Below are 23875 nucleotides of genomic sequence, written 5' to 3'. Positions count from 1 at the left end.
ATAGAAAATGGGAATAGGAACATACATATCGATAATTACCTTAAATGTAAATGGACTAAATGCTCCCACCAAAAGACACAGATTAGCTGAATGGATACAAAAACAAGACCCTTACATATGCTGTCTACAAGAGACCCACTTCAGACCTAGAGACACATACAGACTAAAAGTAAGGGGATGGAAAAAGATATTCCATGCAAATGGAAACCAAAAGAAAGCTGGAGTAGCAATTCTCATATCAGACAAAATAGACTTTAAAATAAGGACTATTAAAAGAGACAAAGAAGGACACTACATAATGATCAAGGGATCGATCCAAGAAGAAGATATAACAATTGTAAATATTTATGCACCCAACATAGGAGCACCTCAATACATAAGGCAAATACTAACAACCATAAAAGGGGAAATTGACAGTAACACATTCATAGTAGGGGACTTAAACACCCCACTTTCACCCATGGACAGATCATCCAAAATGAAAATAAATAAGGAAACACAAGCTTTAAATGATACATTAAACAAGATGGACTTAATTGATATTTATAGGACACTCCATCCAAAAACAACAGAATACACATTTTTCTCAAGTGCTCACGGAACATTCTCCAGGATAGATCATATCTTGGGTCACAAATCAAGCCTTGGCAAATTTAAGAAAATTGAAATTGTATCAAGTATCTTTTCTGACCACAACGCCATGAGACTAGATATCAATTACAGGAAAAGATCTGTAAAAAATACAAACACATGGAGGCTAAACAATACACTACTTAATAATGAAGTGATCACTGAAGAAATCAAAGAGGAAATCAAAAAATACCTAGAAACAAATGACAATGGAGACACAACGACCCAAAACCTGTGGGATGCAGCAAAAGCAGTTCTAAGGGGGAAGTTTATAGCAATACAAGCCCACCTTAAGAAGCAGGAGACATCTAGAATCAACAACCTAACCTTGCACCTCAAGCAATTAGAGAAAGAAGAACAAAAAAACCCCAAAGCTAGCAGAAGGAAAGAAATCATAAAAATCAGATCAGAAATAAATGAAAAAGAAATGAAGGAAACAATAGCAAAGATCAATGAAACTAAAAGCTGGTTCTTTGAGAAGATAAACAAAATAGATAAACCACTAGCCAGACTTATCAAGAAAAAAAGGGAGAAGACTCAAATCAATAGAATTAGAAATGAAAAAGGAGAGGTAACAACTGACACTGCAGAAATAAAAGAGATCATGAGAGATTACTACAAGCAACTCTATGCCAATAAAATGGACAATCTGGAAGAAATGGACAAATTCTTAGAAATGCACAACCTGCCAAGACTGAATCAGGAAGAAATAGAAAATATGAACAGACCAATCACAAGCACTGAAATTGAAACTGTGATTAAAAATCTTCCAACAAAGAAAAGCCCAGGACCAGATGGCTTCACAGGCGAATTCTATCAAACATTTAGAGAAGAGCTAACACCTATCCTTCTCAAACTCTTCCAAAATATAGCAGAGGGAGGAACACTCCCAAACTCATTCTACGAGGCCACCATCACCTTGATACCAAAACCAGGCAAGGATGTCACAAAGAAAGAAAACTACAGACCAATATCACTGATGAACATAGATGCAAAAATCCTCAACAAAATACTAGCAAACAGAATCCAACAGCACATTAAAAGGATCATACACCATGATCAGGTGGGGTTTGTTCCAGGAATGCAAGGATTCTTCAATATACGCAAATCTATCAATGTGATAAACCATATTAACAAACTGAAGGAGAAAAACCATATGATCATCTCAATAGATGCAGAGAAAGCTTTTGACAAAATTCAACACCCATTTATGATAAAAACCCTGCAGAAAGTAGGCATAGAGGGAACTTTCCTCAACATAATAAAGGCCATATACGACAAGCCCACAGCAAACATCATCCTCAATGGTGAAAAACTGAAAGCATTTCCACTAAGATCAGGAACAAGACAAGGGTGCCCACTCTCACCACTCTTATTCAACATAGTTTTGGAAGTTTTAGCCACAGCAATCAGAGAAGAGAAGGAAATAAAAGGAATACAAATCGGAAAAGAAGAAGTAAAGCTGTCACTGTTTGCAGATGACATGATCCTATACATAGAGAAGCCTAAAGATGCTACCAGAAAACTACTAGAGCTAATCAATGAATTTGGTAAAGTAGCAGGATACAAAATTAATGCACAGAAATCTCTGGCATTCCTATATACTAATGATGAAAAATCTGAAAGTGAAATCAAGAAAACACTCCCATTTACCATTGCAACAAAAAGAATAAAATATCTAGGAATAAACCTACCTAAGGAGACAAAAGACCTGTATGCAGAAAACTATAAGACACTGATGAAAGAAATTAAAGATGATACAAATAGATGGAGACATATACCATGTTCTTGGATTGGAAGAATCAACATTGTGAAAATGACTCTACTACCCAAAGCAATCTATAGATTCAATGCAATCCCTATCAAACTACCACTGGCATTTTTCACAGAACTAGAACAAAAAATTTCGCAATTTGTATGGAAACACAAAAGACCCCGAATAGCCAAAGCAATCTTGAGAACAAAAAAAGGAACTGGAGGAATCAGGCTCCCTGACTTCAGACTATACTACAAAGCTACAGTTATCAAGACAGTATGGTACTGGCACAAAAACAGAAAGATAGATCAATGGAACAGGATAGAAAGCCCAGAGATAAACCCATGCACATATGGACACCTTATCTTTGATAAAGGTGGCAGGAATGTACAGTGGAAAAAGGACAGCCTCTTCAATAAATGGTGCTGGGAAAACTGGACAGGTACATGTAAAAGAATGAAATTAGAACACTCCCTAACACCATACACAAAAATAAGCTCAAAATGGATTAAAGACCTAAATATAAGGCCAGAAACTATCAAACTATTAGAGGAAAACATAGGCAGAACACTCTATGACATAAATCACAGCAAGATTCTTTCTGACCCACCCCCTAGAGTAATGGAAATAAAAACAAAAATAAACAAATGGGACCTAATGAAACTTCAAAGCTTTTGCACAGCAAAGGAAACCATAAACAAGACCAAAAGACAACCCTCAGAATGGGAGAAAATATTTGCAAATGAAGCAACTGACAAAGGATTAATCTCCAAAATTTACAAGCAGCTCATGCAGCTCAACAACAACAAAAAAACAAACAACCCAATCCAAAAATGGGCAGAAGACCTAAATAGACATTTCTCCAAAGAAGATATACAGACTGCCAACAAACACATGAAAGAATGCTCAACATCATTAATCATTAGAGAAATGCAAATCAAAACTACAATGAGATATCATCTCACACCAGTCAGAATGGCCATCATCAATAAATCTAGAAACAATAAATGCTGGAGAGGGTGTGGAGAAAAGGGAACCCTCTTGCACTGCTGGTGGGAATGTGAATTGGTTCAGCCACTATGGAGAACAGTATGGAGGTTCCTTAAAAAACTACAAATAGAACTACCATATGACCCAGCAATCCCACTACTGGGCATATACCCTGAGAAAACCGAAATTCAAAAAGAGTCATGTACCAAAATGTTCATCGCAGCTCTATTTACAATAGCCCGGAGATGGAAACAACCTAAGTGCCCATCATCGGATGAATGGATAAAGAAGATGTGGCACATATATACAATGGAATATTACTCAGCCATAAAAAGAAACGAAATTGAGCTATTTGTAATGAGGTGGATAGACCTAGAGTCTGTCATACACAGTGAAGTAAGTCAGAACGAAAAAGACAAATACAGTATGCTAACACATATATATGGAATTTAAGAAAAAAAAATGTCATGAAGAACCTAGGGGTAAGGCAGGAATAAAGACGCAGACCTCCTAGAGAACGGACTTGAGGTTATGGGGAGGGGGAAGGGTGAGCTGTGACGGGGCGAGAGAGAGTCATGGACATATACACACTAACAAACGTAGTAAGGTAGATAGCTAGAGGGAAGCAGCCGCATGGCACGGGGATATTGGCTCGGTGCTCTGTGACAGCCTGGAGGGGTGGGATAGGGAGGGTGGGAGGGAGGGAGACGCAAGAGGGAAGAGATATGGGAACATATGTATATGTATAACTGATTCACTTTGTTATAAAGCAGAAACTAACACACCATTGTAAAGTAATTATACCCCAATAAAGATGTTAATAAAAAAAAAAAAAAAAAAAAAAAAAAAAAAGAAGACAAACAATACCAAGTGTTGACAAAAATATGGATCAATTGGGGCTTTCATATATTGCTGGTGGAAATGAAAAATGTTACGGCCATTTTGCAAAAAAAAAAATGGCAGTATCTTAAAATATTAAACACACACTTACCAGGAATTCACCCAAGAGAAATAAAAACGTGTTCAAAAATGTATATGCTAATGTTTATATCAGCATTATTCATAATACCCCCAAGTTAGAGGCAACCTAAATATTCATTCATCAGAGAATGGATCTTTTTAAATTGTGGTATATTCATACCATAGAATACTATTTAGCAATAAAAGGGAACGAATTATGAACACAGACAACATAGAAGACACTCTAAAATATTACACTAAGTGAAAACAAAAGGACTATGTAATCTGTGATTCTATTTATATGAATTTCAAAGGAAGGCAAAACTATAGTAACAGAAACACTCGTGGTTTCTTGGGTCCAGACATGGGAAGAGGAATTAATTCTAAAGGGACCCAAAAGAACTTTTCAGAATGAGAGAAATAGTCTATGTCTTCATCGTGATGGTGTTCAAAAATTGGTATGATTCCAAAATTCATTCATCACGGGTGATTTTACTGTATATAAATAATACATAATAAACATAATGACATAAAAACATAACATAAAAAAAATGGGTCAAATCAACCCCAGAGGGGAAAACTGATGTTAAAGAAACTGGTAGGAGCAGGCTGGCCAGGACAACCTCTAAACAGGAGACAAATTCGCCAGCCTGGGCTACATGTCCTGCTTTTTCCACCCCAGTTCTGAAAGTTAATTTAAACATAAACAAAAAGAAAATGTTCCAAGTTCTAAGTATGCCAAAGCAATTAATATTTTGAGTTCTGGTTTAGGGTTTAGTCCCTGCTGTGTGTGTGTGTGTTTGTGTGTGTGTGTGTGTGTGTGTGTGTGTGTGTGTGGTGTGTTTTTTGTTTGTTTGTTTTTTGTGGTATGCGGGCCTCTCACTGTTGTGGCCTCTCCCGTTGCGGAGCACAGGCTCCGGACGCGCAGGCTCAGCGGCCATGGCTCACGGGCCCAGCCGCTCCGCGGCATGTGGGATCTTCCCGGACCGGGGCACGAACCCGTGTCCCCTGCATGGGCAGGTGGACTCTCAACCACTACATCACCAGGGAAGCCTGTGTGTGGTGTTTTAATTCTGGCTAGCCATCTTTTCTGAATAACCTAATTGTAGTTCTATAGGTGAGGATGACTTTAATTCGGAATATTTGATTAAGTGCTTTTGTGTTTTATAATCAAAAGAGTTATTGATGGAAATGTTAGTTAAATATCAACCAAAGACACTACAAAAAGCAATAAATCACCTGGGGACATTTGCTGGTACTGAATAAACATTTGTTGGAAAGGATATTTTGAGATCTGAATCCTAGGCTCACTTCCACTGCAGGTAGTGGGAAGCAAATAAAAAGAGAATTCTCCCACTCAAGATGAGCCTATTGTCAACGATTCCAAAGGACATGAGGAAAAGACACTGAGAAAGATAATCAATACACTTAGCAATTGAAAAATGAAACTGTGTCCAATTAAATAAAAAATAATAAATCTCAAAAAAAATCTCAAAATAACTTTAAAATAAATATATTTGGGCAGAAAGGTATGAATCAAGAATGGATGGGTATGAAAAAGAACCAATTTTAAATCCTGAAATTGAAAAATATTCATTGGAATTCAATACACATTGCTATATTTAAAATAGATAACCAGCAAGGACCTACTGTATAGCACAGGGATTGATTATGCTCATTATTCGGTAATACCTAAATAGGAAAAGAATTTGAAAAAGAATAGATACATGTATATGTATACATATGCATATGTATATGTATAACTGAATCACTTTGCTGTACATCTGAAAATAATGCAACATTGTAAATCAACTATACTCCAATATAAAATAGTTCTTTAATAATATAAAAGTGTGATAGATGGCATAAGCTCTAGACTGTATATTATCGAAGACAGAATTAGTGAATTGAAATGTAAGACTGAGGAATTCACCCAGCACATCACACATAGAGATAAAAGGACAAAAACAGGTGAGGTGAGGGATGGAACTTAATAAACAGTGGTACTAGAATGAGAGTCTTTAAAATACACTTAAGATGAGTATCAGATGGAAAGGTGAGAAGTAATATTCAAAGAGATACAGGCTAAAAATTCTTGAAGAAAGATGTGGCTGTTTGATTGAAAGAACATCTCATTCCCCAAGAATTCCAAAGTGCTGGGAGGAAATAACTGGCAACCCTGAAATCTGTATCTAGTTGCAATGATTTAAGATTTAAAGAATGAAAAATAGGCAAAAGACCTGAACAGACATCTTTCCAAAGAAGACATACGAATGGCCAACAGGCATATGAAAAGATGCTCACATCACTAATTATTAGAGAAATGCCAATCAAAACAACAATAAGATATCACCTCAGACCTGTCAGAATGACTACAAATAACAACTGTTGGTAAGGATGTAGAAAAAAGGGAACCCTCGTACACTGTTAATGAGAATGTGAATTGGTACAGCCCCTATGGAAAACTGTATGCAGGTTCTTCAGAAAACTAAAAATAGAAGTACCATATGATCCAGCAATTCCACTCCTGGGTGTACGTCCAAAAACAACAAAAATATTAGTTCAAAAAGATACATGCACCCCAGTGTTCATAGTAGCACTATTTATAATAGCCAAGATATGGAAGAAACCCAGTGTCCATCAACAGACAAATGGAAGATATTGCAATAGAATATTACTATATATATAATGGAATATTATATATATATATATACACAATGGAATATTACTCAGCCATTAAGAAAGAATGAAATTCTGCCATTTGCAGCAACATGAATGAACCTAGAGAATATTATGCTTAGTGAAATGTAAGAAAGAGAAAGATACATACTGCATGATATCACTTATATGTGGAATCTAAAAACTAATACAAATGAATGAACATAGCAAAACAAAAACAGACCCACAGATACAGAAAACAAACTAGTGGCTTCCAATGTGGGGGGGAAGGACAAGTTAGGGGTAGGTGATTACGAGATACAAACGATTATGTATAAAATAGATAAGCAACAAATGTATAGTGCAGGGAATTATAGCCATTATCTTGTAATAACTTTTAATGGAGTATAATCTATAAAAGTACTGAATTACTATGCTGTACACCTGAAACTATTATAATATTGTAAGCCAACTCTACCTCAATAAGCAAAAGAATGAAAATTAAAGGCACTGGCTTAATATTTACAAAAATATTATCCCCAATATAATGTATTGGGTACTTACCAAGTAGTTAAAGCAAAAACATATGAAATGAATATGAAACAAATATAAGAATTGCTTTGTGAGGGAGAAGAATTAGACAGAGAAGAAGGGTATCATAGACACCTTCAGTGTTGTATATAATATTTTACTTTTCAGAAAACTGAAGAAAATATAACCAAATGTTACCAAAATAGATGGATTTTTTTCATTACTTTGAACTTTTAATTTTTTTTAAATAGAAAAATATTTTAAAGAGAAACACTGTAGATATGGAATAATCTTGGAGAAAGCAGGAAAATTCCCATACAAGTTCCTACAGGGCAGGGCCCTTGCCTTCCTCACTTTTGCTCCCTCTGCATTTGACAAAGCGTTTATCATGCTGAAGATGCTCAATGAATGTTAAATAACTAAATAAAAGTCTACCTAAACACCTAATCTCACAGGAAAGTCAATGGGTCTAAAGACAAGCCTGTGCTTGGACCTATTTCCAACACAATCATTTACTCATCCTTCTAACAAGCTTTCTCAGTAAGTAGACAAGGTGCTGAGGTTACACAGATAAAAATGATAAGGCCCCACTCTTACTGAATGCAAACTTAATACCCCCATGGGATTCCATAGGCTGAGAATCTTAATAGAATGACAAAGAGCGTGACTCTACTGATTGGGTACTGAGGAGTCCAACTCAATAGCTACAGATGGTCATTTCCTTCCAGGAAGAGCTTTTCAAGCCATTTTCCTTTTCTCTCTCAAAATTAGATTCCATTCTGATGCCCTTTCTTTTTGTAAAACTGCAAATAATAATAATAATAATACAAGCAGGAAAGGGCAGGGAAAAAGGAGCTCTCCAAATCAATAAAATGTTTCCCCTCTGAGAATCTAAATGCTTCCCCAAAATACTGCAAGGAAACTGCAGGCAAAGGAAAAATAGATTTCATTCCTTGGACTAAAAAGTGTCACTCTGGCATCCACTGTCTTTGCAAGATAAGCTCTGCATTGACAAGGGACGGAGCATGCCAGGAAATTGAGGACAAGAGAGTATTTTCCCAAGCTATATTAACACTTCTCATGTTTTGCAGAGATTAGAACTTTTATCACTGGCTCACACACCTAAAAAAAATTGTATTAACCTGTAGTTTTTAGGGCAGAATGGACCCAAATTGTTCTCTTTCTTGCTATGCCATGAGATGATGCGGCTAAATCCTGTCAGGGAACACACACCTCACTAAACCAAAGCTCTCCCACGTTACAATGGGGGCACCTTCTCACGATGGGCGAGACTCTGGATGAGGATGGATTTATCGAAACTTCTGTGTTAAGGAATGGAATAAAGGGGCCACATTAGCTCTGGGATAGCAAGTCTCTGGGCAGAAAAGAAACAGGAGTCACCAAGATAATGCCAACCTAAACGTGTAGTCCAGAAAGTTAGGAGAGGATCATGCAGCTATGGGAGGTAAGAACAGGGTCAAGAATCCCAGCAGGCAGGACACAGAGGCAGGTGGGAGTCAGAGATGGTGCCAGTCAAAAATTAAAAGGCCAGGCCAAAGTGCTGTGAAATACGAAGTCAGTGATTTTGATGCAGTCACTTACTGAAAGTTGACCATAGGCCAGATTTCGGTTCAACGCTTTACATCCATGATCACATTTATTCCTCATAACAATCACAGGAGGCAGCCATTGTTATCCTCATATTACAGATGAGGAAAGGGTGAATCAGAGAGATCAAGTAGCTGGTGAGGAGTAGAGCCTTGATGTAAACTCAGCCCCTCTAACCCTACAACCCAGGCTCACAGCCGTTCCCTCAGGCCCCCTCCTGGTGCCATCTCCCACCACCAACCTGACAGGGAGCCTCCATGCTTTCACCCATGCAGGGGATGCTCCTGGGGGCAATCAGCCTGACTTTATAGGTTCTTCATGACCACACAGCAAGACCTTTCAGGGCAGGGACAGTGTCTTACTGTTTTCTATGTCCCTAGCTCCTGGCCTCCTGGAGGAGGAATCCAACTGCCATTTCAAGTGCACCCACAGCACCCCTGCTGGTGGATAGACAGGTAAGGAGGGCCAAGCCATGATGCTGTCTGCTGGCCCAGGCCATGGTGAAGAGCTAGGACTGCAAGTTACTCATCTACTGCCTGACCGGACTCCTATAAATCAAAGATCCTGTTTAGCACTGAACCAAATTAAGTGGGCTTTAACTGTCCATGAAGAACGATTAGGCATCCCAGAACAGCGTCAAGGTTCAGGATCCAACTAGAAAGGGAGGCTGCCATCTGTCTCTAGGATTAGCCATTTCCCAAGCAAGAGATTTTAAAAAATCATTGTCGGTGTTCACTCAATCCACAGGAGGAGCTCTTATAAGTGTGGGTCACTGTGCCAGGTAAGGAGGAAATGCAAAGGAAAGGACATGTCTCTGCCCTCCAGAGTTCATTCTATCTGGAATGAGAAGGGCATTAACAACCCAAGGGAATTTATCGATGCCACCCAAGTTTGTGCAGCCTCTGAGTTAGTCCAGAGCAGGGAGACGTGACTACAAGCTGGGGCAGTCAAGAGAGTCAGTCTAGGGAAAATGAGATTGGGTAAGGGCTTTTAAGGGTGAGCAGAATTCTGATGAGTAGAGAAGAGGAAGGGAGAGTCTAGATACGGGAAGCCAGGTTAGCCAAGGCACACACAGAGGCACTACAAAGAAAAGTTTGGAAAGTTTGGAGAAGTGTTGAGCCCAAACATGGCATCCTTGAATGTCAGTCGGAAGAATTAGGACAGAGAGATGCATGCCAACTAAGACCAAACAAGAGCCAGACAAATCCAAACGCTGCCACCATCCGTATTTCTGTACACGTTTCTGTCCCTGCATTGATAATATAACATTTCCAGGGAAAGCTAGGTGGTTTCAAAGAACTCTTAGAGTTCTTGGTCCTCCGGGAACTAAAAACTTCACCCCTCAGCGTAAAAGGCAACCCAGTCCTTGCTTAAGGGTTTTGAGAGAGACATCAGTCACTCTGTAAAGTTCCCAGGGAAAAGGTACATTTCTAGAAATTAGCTGGTATAAGCATCTCTTTGGACAAAATGGAACAAAAAAGAAAAGGCTAAGAGAGGAGCAGGAAAAAAGAATTCTGTATCTGTAAGAAGAAAACATTACAAATTCTAATTGAGTATGAAAAGATCGCTACTGCTCATAGGCAAAGGAAAAAAAAAGTTTGACCACAATTGTATAAAGATTGAAATAGGCCAGGGCGTGGGAGGGGGTGGGGGGGTACCACAGTTGTCAAGAGATTAACATTAGAGAGTGTAGCGAAATGTATTAGCCAAACTCTACCTGTCTCCCTCTTCGCATGGCCTTCTCCATTGTGTTTGTGTCTTCTCCACTTCTGTATCTTATAAGGTGGTTTGTCATTGAATTTAGGAGTCATCTAGATAATCCAGAAAGATCTCATCTCAAGATTCTTAACTGAATTACCTCTGCAGTGACGCTTTCCTCAAATAAGGTCATATTCACAGGTCCCAGGGATAAGGATATGGACATATCTTTTTAGAGACCACCATTCAACCCACCACAGAAGATATTATTCAGTTCCCCTATTTCATTTTCATGGTTTAAACTAGATTGTATATACTTGACTTTGTTTCCATCAATAGATGAGATAGACTAATGGAAAGTACACTATTTTATTGCTGGCAGGCTCCTTTAGCCAGGGCACCTCTTGAATCCCCTAAATAATATGTTGATGATGGTTACTCTTCTGGTTCTTAGAAATTTATGATACTTGGCTACACTCATGATGTCCAGCAGTATCTTGGGAACAGGCTGTTAAAGCATCAGCCTAGCTCAAAGGTTTAAAACCAGGGTTTCTGGTCTAGCTTCTTGCTCCAAATTACATCTTTTCCTATGCTCTCCTGATGCATTCACCTCTTCCTCCAAATCAACCTACACCCCATAATAAACCATTAGTGCCATTATCCAAAGGGCAGAAAGTGGGCATGTTTATATTTCCTGCCAGGGTTTCTATTTCATGCTGATCTCCTCAAAAGGCAATTTTTAAGCTTTCATCATCTGCAGTGGTGTCAAAATGCCAGTTTCCAGAGAAGTGCTGGTGTGGCTTCATAATCACCCAAGAAGCCTATTAGAAAGTCAGATTCTCAAGTCTATTGCAGATTGTTATTCAAATGGAGTGGAGCCCATGCCTTTGTATTTTTAACAATCTCCCCAGGTGACTCTGATGGGTACAATGAGGTTGAAATGCTCTGGCAGTATACAGATGTTTCTGTCATTGATATGCCAGAGTTAGGTAAATCCTATGAAATAAATGGGGCTAGGTCTCACAGGCTTCCAGACCCCAGGTGATTTTATCCCCTGCTACCTCTTTCACCTCAATTCCTACCACTCTCCTCTCTTGCTGGCCACATTCCAGCCACACTGGCCTCTTGTCTCCAAGCACTTCCCAGGCCCTTCATCCTTGCTATTCCCTCTGCCTGGAACAATCCTCCCAGGCTATCTGCATGTTTTATTCCCTCACCTGATTTAGATCTCCTATGTCACCTTATATGGGATCCCTTCTCTAACTACCCTAAACAGCAAAATGCACACACACAAATGCACACTCATCACTCCCTAATCCATTACCCTACTTTGCTCTTCAGAGCAATAATTAGTACCTATCAGTTTATATACGTATTTACATTTTTTTGTCTGTCTTGCAAGAATGTAAACTCCCAGAGAGCAGGGATATTGACTGTTTGTTAACTTGTTTTTCACTGCCCTTTTTGTGCTGTTCTGATGTTTAGAACAGTGCCTAGAAGGTACTGTATATCCAATTAATAGTTGATGAATTAATGAATACAAGAAAGCATCTCTATCACGGAGTTGATCAAAAGCCCAACTTCTTTAAATATCTTCAGAAATTTAGATAAGAAGCTAAAATGTCCTAGAAGGCTTCTAGCTTAAGAAAAGGGTGGGAGCAAAGAAGACAGAAGATAATCTCTGTATATTTCACCTTGCAGAACAGGGTCCCCCAATTCTGGTTGAGTCACTAACCCTTCATCAACAGTGAAATCGAAGGAACTCAGCTCTGAGATTTCGGAAATTCTCAGCACATCCCTGGGGAAGTTGCTGCTTGGAGAAGAAAAGCCAGGAATGAGAACAAGAGAAGTGGACAAGGCAGATGTGTTCATCTTCCCAAACTGTCCTGTCTGCCTTCCTGAATCATCCAGAACCGATGGGGAAAGAAGCAGGCATATTGAGTCTTGGGATCTAGGGACCAGCACCAAGCCTGGGGTAAGGGGTGATCCAGCTTTCCAAACATGGAGCCAAGAGGGAAACAAAAGCAACATCCAGGGCTGATGAGACAGGAGGGAACTCAGAGACCCACAGACCAAATAGAGCATTCTCAAAGAGACTAGACAGAGAGGCAAGACCAGACACCAGGTTATACAAATAAAGGGATGTCAAGAGAGAGCAAATGGGTTCAAAAGTGGGGAGAAGAGTAAGATTCAGAAAGGTCCCCACGCAGCCCTGGAAGGTAAAGGCAGGGACCTCTCATAGGTAGGAGGGGGGTTGTTAAAGCACTGAGCCATTTTTGATAATATTGTCCATTGCCAAAATGGAGCCCTGACACATTGGTAGCCAATCAAAAGGTTTCTATGATAATCTCACTTAGAGAAATTACTTTTGGAAAGAAAAATAGGAATGAAAATGGAGGAAAAGTTTGAAAAGAAATCTGATCATTGATTCTTACTATAGTTAGATGCATGATTGAAATATTTCTTTCTTTGTTTCAGTTATGTCAGCCACATCCTCACATCCTTTCTTTGTTTCAGTTATGTCAGCAAAATATATACATACATATGCATATACATACTTATATTTATAAAATTTGAGCTTCCCCTGCAACCCATTAAGTGTATACTTCCTGATATTTTCAACCTATTTTTTTTTTAAAGGCAGTTGATCATACTTTCATTTATTTACTCAGTGCTTCTAAATGTCAGGCAAGTGAGTTTTGTCTGAGATCATAAAGGAAGAAGGGTTTTTGAAAGCTGGAAGCAATCATAAGGTGTTTTTAGCCAAGTACTTAGCCACTGAAGTTTTACATTCCATTCATAAGCTGAAAAGAATCACTCTGGACCTCCCTTCTCAGAGGTGACCTGGCAGTGTGTGGGGGATAGACTAGGGGAAGGGATAAACCATAAGTGGATATCACTAAGAGATTTATGCTTCCTCTACTGCCTTCATAATGCTGGCATAGAGAGGATAAAAAAGTCCATTTCTAGCAGTACCGCAGATGGTACCACAAATGACCCAACGAAAACAACAACAAAAAAATACTTTAGAAACACATTACTAAGTTTACATTATTGGTAAAGAGAGAAAGCAGGAGTCCAAAGAGGTCAGTGAGCACCAAAGTTATCTTTGTCCTTACTGTCTTTGCCAAACTATGGAGAATTTGAGTTTCTGCTTTGAGGTCTATGGAAGGTATTAGAAATATAATACAAGCCTAGAGCTTGTTGAAGGGTGAAGTTTAATGGGAGAGCCAAAAAGACCATGATAGCGAAAGGTTACTCCCTGAGTGCAAAATTAATAAACAATAAACTTGTCATACAAATGAAAACAGCAAAGAAACATGCCAGTCTTGGAAGCAGAATTATCACCTGAGAATTTGTAAATAAAAAGCATTTTAATACCTTTCCATCCAAATTCATGCTTTATATTTAATTCAAATACCCCTGGTAGAAATGTAGTCTAATTTTCCTGGGAAAGTGGGGATTCCAGGAATGTGTCTACAGCAGATGCAATTTTCCTCCCCACGAACAGCCTTTAATACAGACCTCAAAAAATATCCACAAGTAGGGGGCTTCCCTGGTGGCACAGTGGTTGAGAGTCCGCCTGCCGATGCAGGGGACACGGGTTCATGCCCCGGGAGGATCCCACATGCCGCGGAGCGGCTGCGCCCGTGAGCCATGGACGCTGAGCCTGCGCGTCCGGAGCCTGTGCTCCGCAACAGGAGAGGCCACAACAGTGAGAGGCCCGCGTACCGCAAAAATAATTAATAAATAATAAAATATCTGCAGGTAAAATTCCAAGAGAAATAAGCATTTTATAGTCAAAATACACAAGGAAATAAAGAATGAGAAAAAAATAATAATAAAGTAGGAGAATCAGACAAGTATATATTAGGTATTGAGAATAACTAGACATAGAATACAAAATATTTGTTTTTGATACTTTTTTTTTTAATGAAATGATGCTTTCAAAGAGAAGTTGCCAAGATGACAGAGTAGGAAAACCCTGAGCTCCCCTCCTCCCATAGGCACATCAAAATTGCAACTATTTATAGAACAACTATCAAAGAGAATGACCTGAAGACTGGCAGAAAATATTATACACAGCTAAAGATATAAAGAAGGAACCACAACAAGATGGGTGAGAGAGGCAGAGATGAAGTGTAATCAAATCCCACACCCTGGGAGAGGTGACCCAGAAACAGGAAGATAATCACAATTGCAGAGGTTCTCCCCAAAGAGTAAGGGGTCCAAGTTCCACATCAGGCTCCCCAGCCCAGGGGTTCTGCACAAGAAGACAAGCCCCCAGAAAGTCTAGTTTGAAAGCCAGTGAGGCTTGCATATGGGGAAGCCAAAGGGCTGTAGGAAACCCTGATCCTAAAGGGCACACAGAAAGTCTCACACACTCTGAGACCCATCACAGAGGCAGTAATTTGAAAGAAGCCTGAGTCAGACCTACTTGCTGATCTTAGAGAGCCTCCCATAAAGGCAGGAGGCAACTCTGGGACTCCTCCTAAAGACACAGATGCTGGTGTCAACCATTTTTGGGAACTCATTCTGCCACAGGGACACTGGTACTAACAGGTGATGTTTTGGAGTCCTCCCTCTAACTTATTAGTGCTGGGGGTTTACCCGCCTACCAGCTAGTCGGCACCAGTCCTGGGACCTCTGAGGATGAAAAGCAAGCCATGCCATGACCCAGCCCAACCCACCAGTGGGCTGGCAACCTCTGCATAAGGCAGAGCCTGGCAGCCAATCTGGTTGGGGGCAGCCCCACCTACCAGTACACCCACATAGTGGGCATTGCCACAACAAACAGACCTGTGTGGCCAAAATAAGGGTTACTCATAGAGCTCTGGTAACCAGAGGGGAGTGTTCTGCTTGGTCCCATAGGATGTCTCCTACTTCAGGCCACTACTCCAAGATTGGGAAATGTAACTTAGCTACTTGCTTAATACATAAGAAATAAAAAGAGATAGTCAGGCAACATGAAGCAACAGAGGAATATGTTCCAAATGAAGGAAAAAGATAAAACCCCAGAAGAAGAACAAGAAAAGTGGAGATAAGCAATTCACTGGACAAAGAGTTCAAGGTAATGATCATAAAGATGCTCAACAAACTTGGTAGAAAACTGGATGAATACAGTGATAAGTTTAACAAAGAGTTGGTAAATACAAAGATGAACCAAAGAGATCTGAAGAATATAAAAACTGGAATAAAAGATACACTAGAAGGAATCTGCAGTAGATTAAATGATACAGAGTAATGGATCAGCAATCTAGAAGACACAGTAATGGAAATGACCCAAGCTTAATAAAAATCAAGAAAAAAAAATTTAATGTGGATAGTTTAAGAGATCTCTGGGACAACATCAATCATACTAATATTCACATTATTGGGGTCCCAGAAGGAGAAGAGAGAAAGTGAAGATAACTTATTAGAAGAAATAATAGCTGAAAACTTCCCTAACCTGGGGAAGGAAACAGATATCCAGGTCTGGAAAGCACAGTGTCCCAAACAAGATGGACTTAAAGAGATCCACACAAAGACACATTGTAATTAAAATGGAAAATTTTAAATATGAAGAGAGAATCTTAAAAGCAGCAAGGGAAAAGCAACTAGTTACATACAAGGGAACTCCCATAAGACAATCAGCTGACTTTTCTGCAGAAACTTTGCAGACCAGAAGGAATGGCACCATATATTCAAAGTGATGAAAGGAAAAACCCTACAGCTAAGAATACTCTACCCCACAAGGCTGTCATTCAGATTTGAAAGACAGATAAAGAGTTCCAAATACTGGCAAGAGCTAAAAGAGTTCAGCACCACTAAACTGGCTTTCCAAGAAATGTTATAAGGATTTCCCTAAGTGTAAAAGAACACAACTAGAAAGCAGTTAAAAAACACACAAAACATATATATATATATATATGTATATATATATATATTCTTTTTCATATTCTTAAAAGAAAATATATATGTACATATATAAAACTGAGTCACTTTGCTGTACAGCAGAAATTAAACACAACATTGTAAATCAACTATACTTCAATAAAATTTTTTTTAAAAAGAAATACACAAAACAAAAAGATGTTTACAAGAAGAAATACACAAAACAAAAAGATGTTAGCAAGAAGATATAGCAATGGTAAATATATATGTACCCAATATAGAAGCACCTAAATACATAAAGCAAATATAACAAACGTAACGGGAGAAACTGACAGTAACACAATAATATTAGAGGACTATAACATTCCACATACATAAATGGACAAATCATCCAGGCAGAAAATCAATAAGGAAACACTGGTCTTAAATGACACATTAGATGGAATTAATAAATATGCATAGAACATTTCTTCTAAAAACAGCAGAATGCAAGTTTTTTCAAGTGCACATGGAGCATTGTCCAGATATATCTCACATGCTAAGCAACAAAACAAGTTTCAGTAAATTTTAAAGGACTGAAATCATATAAAGCATCTTTTCTGACCACAATGATATGAAACTAGAAATCAACTGTAAGAAAAAACTGCAAAAAATACAAACACATGGAGACTAAACAGTATGCTACTAAACAACCAAAGAGTCACTGAAGAAATCAAAGAGGATATCAAAAACTACCTAGAGACAAATGAAAATGGAAACAGAACAATCTAAATATTATGGGATGCAGCAAAGTAGTTCTAAGGGGAAAGTTATAGCGATACAAGCCTATGTCAGGAAACAAGAAAAATAAACAACCTAAACTTATACCTAAAGCGACTAGAGAAAGAAGAACAAACAAATCCAAAGTTAGTAGAATGAAAGAAATCATAAAGATCAGAGCAGAAATAAATGAAATGGGCACTAAAATAAACAATAGAAAAGATCAATGAAACTAGTGATATTAATTTGAAAAGATAAATGAAATTTATAAATCTTTAGCCAGACTCATTAAGAAACAAAGAGAGAGGGCCCAAATAAATAAAATCAGAAATGAAAAAGAAGTTACAAATGACACCACAGAAATACAAAGGATCATAAGAGATGACTACCATTAATAATACAACAATAAAATGGACACCCTAGAAGAAATGGATGAATGCCTAAAAACGTACAATCTCCAAAGACTTAATCAGGAAGAAACAGAAAATATGAACCAGTGATGAAATTGAATCAATAATCAAAAAACTCCCAACAAAAAAAAGTCCAGAACCAGACAGCTTCAAAAATGAATTTTACCAAACATTTAAATAGGAGTTAACACCTATTCTTCTCAAACTATTCCAAAAAATTGCAGAGGAAGGAATGCTTCTGAGTATATTCTGTGAAGCCAGCATCACCTTGCTTTGAAAATTAAACAAAGACCACAAGAAAGAAAGTTACAGGCCAATATAACTGATAAACATAGATGCAAAAATCCTCAACAAAATATCAGCAAACTGAATTCAAAAATACATTAAAAGACCATAAAACTTGAACAAGTGGAATTTATCCCAGGGGTACAAGGATGGCTCAATAGCTGCAAATCAATCAATGTGATATACCATTTTAACAAATTGAAGAATAAAATTCCTATGATCGGGCTTCCCTGGTGGCGCAGTGGTTGAGAGTCCGCCTGCTGATGCAGGGGACATGGGCTTGTGCCCCAGTCCGGGAGGATCCCACATGCTGTGGAGTGGCTGGGCCTGTGAGCCGTGGCCACTGAGCCTGCGGGTCTGGAGCCTGTGCTCCACAACGGGAGAGACCACAGCAGTAAGAGGCCCGAGTACCGCAAAACAAACAAACAAACAAAAATTCTATGATCATCTCAATAGATGCAGAAAAAGCTATTGACAAAATTCAACATCCAATTATGATAAAATCTCTTAAAGTGGGTTTAGAGGGAACATACCTCAACATAATAATGTATATGACAATATGTATATGACAAGCCCACAGCTAACATTATACTCAACAGCAGAAAGATGAAAGCATTTTCTTGAAGATCAGAAACAAGACAAAGATGCCCACACTCACCATTTTTATTCAACATAGTATTGGAAGTCCTAGGCACAGCAGTCACATAAGAAAAAAAAAAAAAAAAGGACTTCAAATGGGAAAGGTAGAAATAAAACTCATTATTTGCAGATGATATGACAGTATATTTTTTAAAAATCCTATAGTTGCCACCAAAAAATTATTAGAACTAATAAATTAATTCTGTAAAGATGCAGGATACAAAATTAATGTACAAAAATCTGTTTCATTTCTATATACTAATAGCAAATTATCAGAAAGAGAAATGAAGAAAACAATGTCATTTACAATTGCATCAAAAACAATAAAATATCTGGAATAACTCTAATCAAGGTAAAAGACCTGTACTAAAATATTTTAAGACATTGATAAAAGAAATCAAAGATGACACAAACAAATAGAAAGATACACCATGTTCTTGGATGACAAGAATTAATATTTTTAAATTTTAAATCTCTGAGAAAAACTCAGAGAATTTCTAATCAATAGACCATTGCTAAAATAAATGCTAAAGGGTGTACAGTTGACCCTTGAACAACATGCATTTTAGCAATCACTATCAACCTACCAATGGCATTTTTCACAGAACTAGAACAAAAAATTTCACAATTTGTATGGAAACACAAAAGACCCCAAATAGCCAAAGCAATCTTGAGAACGAAAAACGGAGCCGGAGGAATCAGGCTCCCTGACTTCAGACTATGCTACAAAGCTACATTAATCTAGACAATATGGTACTGGCACAAAAACAGAAATATAGATCAATGGAACAGGATAGAAAACCCAAAGATAAACCCATGCACATATGGTCACCTTATCTTTGATAAAGGAGGCAAGAATATACAATGGAGAAAAGACAGCCTCTTCAATACATGGTGCTGGGAAAACTGGACAGCTACTTGTAAAAGAATGAAATTGGAACACTCCTTAACACCATAAACAAAAATAAACTCAAAATGGATTAAAGACCTGAATGTAAGGTCAGATACTATAAAACTCTTAGAGGAAAACATAGGCAGAACACCCTATGACATAAATCACAGCGAGATCCTTTTTGACCCACCTCCTAGAGAAATGGAAATAAAAACAAAAATAAACAAATGGGACCTAATGAAACTTAAAAGCTTTTGCACAGCAAAGGAAACCATAAACAAGGTGAAAAGACAACCCTCAGAACGGGGGAAACTATTTGAAAACAAAGCAACTGACAAAGGATTAATCTCCAAAATATACAACAGCTCTTGGAGCTCAATATCAAAAAAACAAACAACCCTATCCAAAAATGGGCAGAAGACCTAAATAGACATTTCTCCAAAGATATACAGATTACCAACAAACAGATGAAAGAATGCTCAACATCACTAATCATTAGAGAAATGCAAATCAAAACTACGATGAGGTATCACCTCACACCAGTCAGAATGGCCATCATCAAAAAATCTACAAACAATAAATGCTGGAGAGGGTGTGGAGAAAAGGGAACCCTCTTGCGCTGTTGGTGGGAATATAAATTGATACAGCCACTATGGAGAACAGTATGGAGGTTTCTTAAAAAGCTAAAAATAGAACTAGCATACAACCCAGCAGTCCCACTACTGGGCATATACCCTGAGAAAAACATAATTCAAAAAGAGTCATATACCACAATGTTCATTGCAGCTCTATTTACAATAGCCAGGACATGGAAGCAACTTAAGTGTCTATCAACAGATGAATGAATAAAGGAGATGTGACACATATATACAATGGAATATTACTCAGCCATAAAAAGAAATGAAATTGAGTTATTTGTAGTGAGGTGGATAGACCTAGAGTCTGTCATACAGAGTGAAGTAAGTCAGAAAGAGAAAAACAAATACCATATGCTAACACGTATATATAGAATCTAAAAAGAAAAAAAAAGAAATGTTTCTGAAGAACCTAGGGGCAGGACAGGAATAAAGACACAGATGTAGAGAATGGACTTGAGGACATGGGGAGGGGGAAGGGTAACCTGGGACGACGTGAGAAAGTGGCATGGACATATATACACTACCAAATGTAAAATAGATAGCTAGTGGGAAGCAGCCGCATAGCACAGGGAGATCAGCTCGGTGCTTTGTGACCACCTAGAGGGGTGGGATAGGGAGGGTGGGAGGGAGCCACAAGAGGGAGGAGGTATGGCGATATATTCACTTTGTTATAAAGCAGAACTAACACAACATTGTAAAGCAATTATACTCCAATAAATATGTTAAAAGAAAAAAAAACATGCATTTTAACTGCACGGGTAGCTTTTTGCCACTAAATACATACTGCAGTACTATATGACTTGAAGTTGGTTGAATTTGAGGACCCAGAACTGCAGATTCAGAGGGCCGACTGTAAAGTTATATGTAGCGTTTGACTGTGCATAGTCAGTGCCTCTAACGCCTACATTATTCAAGGGTCAACTGTATTTCAGATGGATGAAAACTAGATGGAAATATGATGCAAGAAGAAACAGTAAGAAAAATTCTGATAAATAAGTGAGAAATATAAATAAGCATCCACTTTTTAAATAAAATAATAGTGTCTTATTTGAAAGGTTAACAAAATAGGGGTAGGACTATAAAATACTGAGCTACAAAAGCAAGCATATAGATAGGAAGTGATTGCCGTGAAAATACCTTATTTATCATGAGAAAAGTATAGTTATTTAGTTTGATTTTGTTAAGCATTCATAATAAAAAAGCAAGAGTAACCATTAAAAGAACAAATATAGATTACATAGCTTCAAAACTATTAAAGAAGAAAAACAGAATGAAAAAAGATTCAAATTGTTCTAAAGACAAATTTCAGTTGCTCTAAAGAAAGGCAAGGAAGAAGGCTGAAGTTTGCGGATAGAAAAAGTAAGCACATAATAAAATAGAAATACAAAGCACTTAGTAAAATGGTACATATAAAGCCATATACACCAGTACTCACATTAATTGTAAAGGGTCTAAATTCTCAAGGAAATGCTGTTAGATTGTATAAAAAATATAATCAACTCAGCTACATGTTTTTTACAAAAGAACCACCAAAAATGTGAAACAAAATTTGAAATTAAAAGATGGAAAAAGATATTTTAGGATTACTGTAACATAAAGAAAGTGAGGGACTATTGTCTTTAAGACATAAAGCATCAATGGTGACAAAATAAGTAACTTCATAATGAAAAGTAAAATGTACTATCCATGAAAAAACAATACTCCTTCCCTTCCCCAGAGCAGGCCACCCACAAATAAGATTCCAAGACTGAGGATTATTAAATTTCCCCTAAACTAACTGAATCAATTATTTGAGTTTATGTTAGCACAGACTATACTATTTTTTTAATGAATTGACTACTTTTACCACATTATTTTAATTAAAGTATAGTTGATTTGCAATATTGTGTTAGTTTCAGGTATAGAGCAAAGTGGTTCAGTTATATATGTATATATTTTTTCAGATTATTTTCTATTATAAGTTATTACAAGGTATCAAATATTTTTCCCTGTGTTATACAGTAAATCCTTGTTGCCTATTATATAGACAATAGTGTGTATCTGTTAATCCCATACTCCTAATTTTTCCCCCGCCCTTTCCCCTTTGGTAACCATAAGTTTGTTTTCTATGACTGTAAGTCTGTTACCAGAAATTTTTATATAATCTTAATATAAACAAAAAATGCTCTTGTAGTGGATAAAATAAGCTTGAACTGTTTCCTCCTAACCTTCTATCTTTGAGAAACTAAAAAGTGCTTTTAGACCAAAAATATTTTCCCATTCCAGCTACTGAGTAGCTGTGACAACAGAATTAACATTTCAAGCTATTGCTGTCTTCAGTCAGACTTAAAAGCAAAACAAAAAAACCTGACATTGTGTAGATATAAAATGTTATTAACAACTCTATGGATTTTTACGAGTATATATAAGAAAAACAGATACAGTCAAATTCACCATAACCCAAGAGAACAATTAGATCCAGAGAAATCAATACAGTACGATTTTCTTTTCTAGAGTTTATTTCATATGCACTGCACTAGAAAAGGTTTTACCAAATTAAAATTTTCAGAATAGATGACAGTATGAGATACAAATTACCAAAAACCACTGGCGTAATGGAAAGGCATTTCCTGATAACTAAATTAAACCACTCAATCATGAGGCTGGTAATAAGGACAGAGAAGCAGGGCAATGAGGCAGATGGTCAAAAGACAGTTCAATGAGATCTGAAATGAGAGATGCTGCCTGGCAGCTCTGGCTAGAGAAGACTTCAGAGGAGGAAGCTCACTTACCAGGGTGCAAGGTGCTCCAGCATTTATGCACATGGCAGAATTTCCCAAATAGCCTGGGTGTCTGAGATTCCTAAAACATGTAACTAAACATGATTTCATTTTTATAGCTGGTGAAATTTTTTGTTTAAAAAAATTCACGATCAGAAAAAATTAAATAAATAAAATTTTGGATGACATAGAATCTGTATTTTATTTCAGAAAATATGTTTTTTTTTTAATTATAGTAAACAGTACCAATGGCACATCTGAAAACTTAAATCCTGGGTCACTTTCAATATTCCTATAGAAAGGCAGCCACCACATCATTTGATTCACCAAATGTGAAAGCTGCAACCTCCTCCCATGTTAAGTCTGATCCTCATCTGGATCACCCAAGGCAAATAAGAGCCAATCCCTTTTTAAATATGCTTTCTCTGAAATAAATATTACCTTGAATATTTCAGGAGTGTATTAGAATTTTTAAGCTCTCACTAAAGGAAGAGTCTTCCTTGAGAAATAAAATTTTTTAACTCTATGTAATTGTTGAAATCCATGATCTTTAGAGTCAAACAAATCTATATATCTCAAACTCTAGCCATAAGTCAGTTTTTGGACAACTTCCCTAAGCCTCAGCAGCCTCAGCTATAAAAAAAAGGGTAATAACATGACAACAACTCAAGGATAAGAACTGAGAGGGATCGTCCACTTAAAATACCCAGCACAGTTCCTAGAACAGGAAATTCTTAATACATGTCATCATGCTTGCCAGCCTTGCAGCAGCGGACCCAGCTGGTACC

The sequence above is a fragment of the Delphinus delphis genome, chromosome 1 (genome assembly GCF_949987515.2).
Source record: "Delphinus delphis chromosome 1, mDelDel1.2, whole genome shotgun sequence".
In the NCBI taxonomy this organism is placed as follows: Eukaryota; Metazoa; Chordata; class Mammalia; order Artiodactyla; family Delphinidae; genus Delphinus; species Delphinus delphis.
This window is presented reverse-complemented; position numbering follows the sequence as displayed.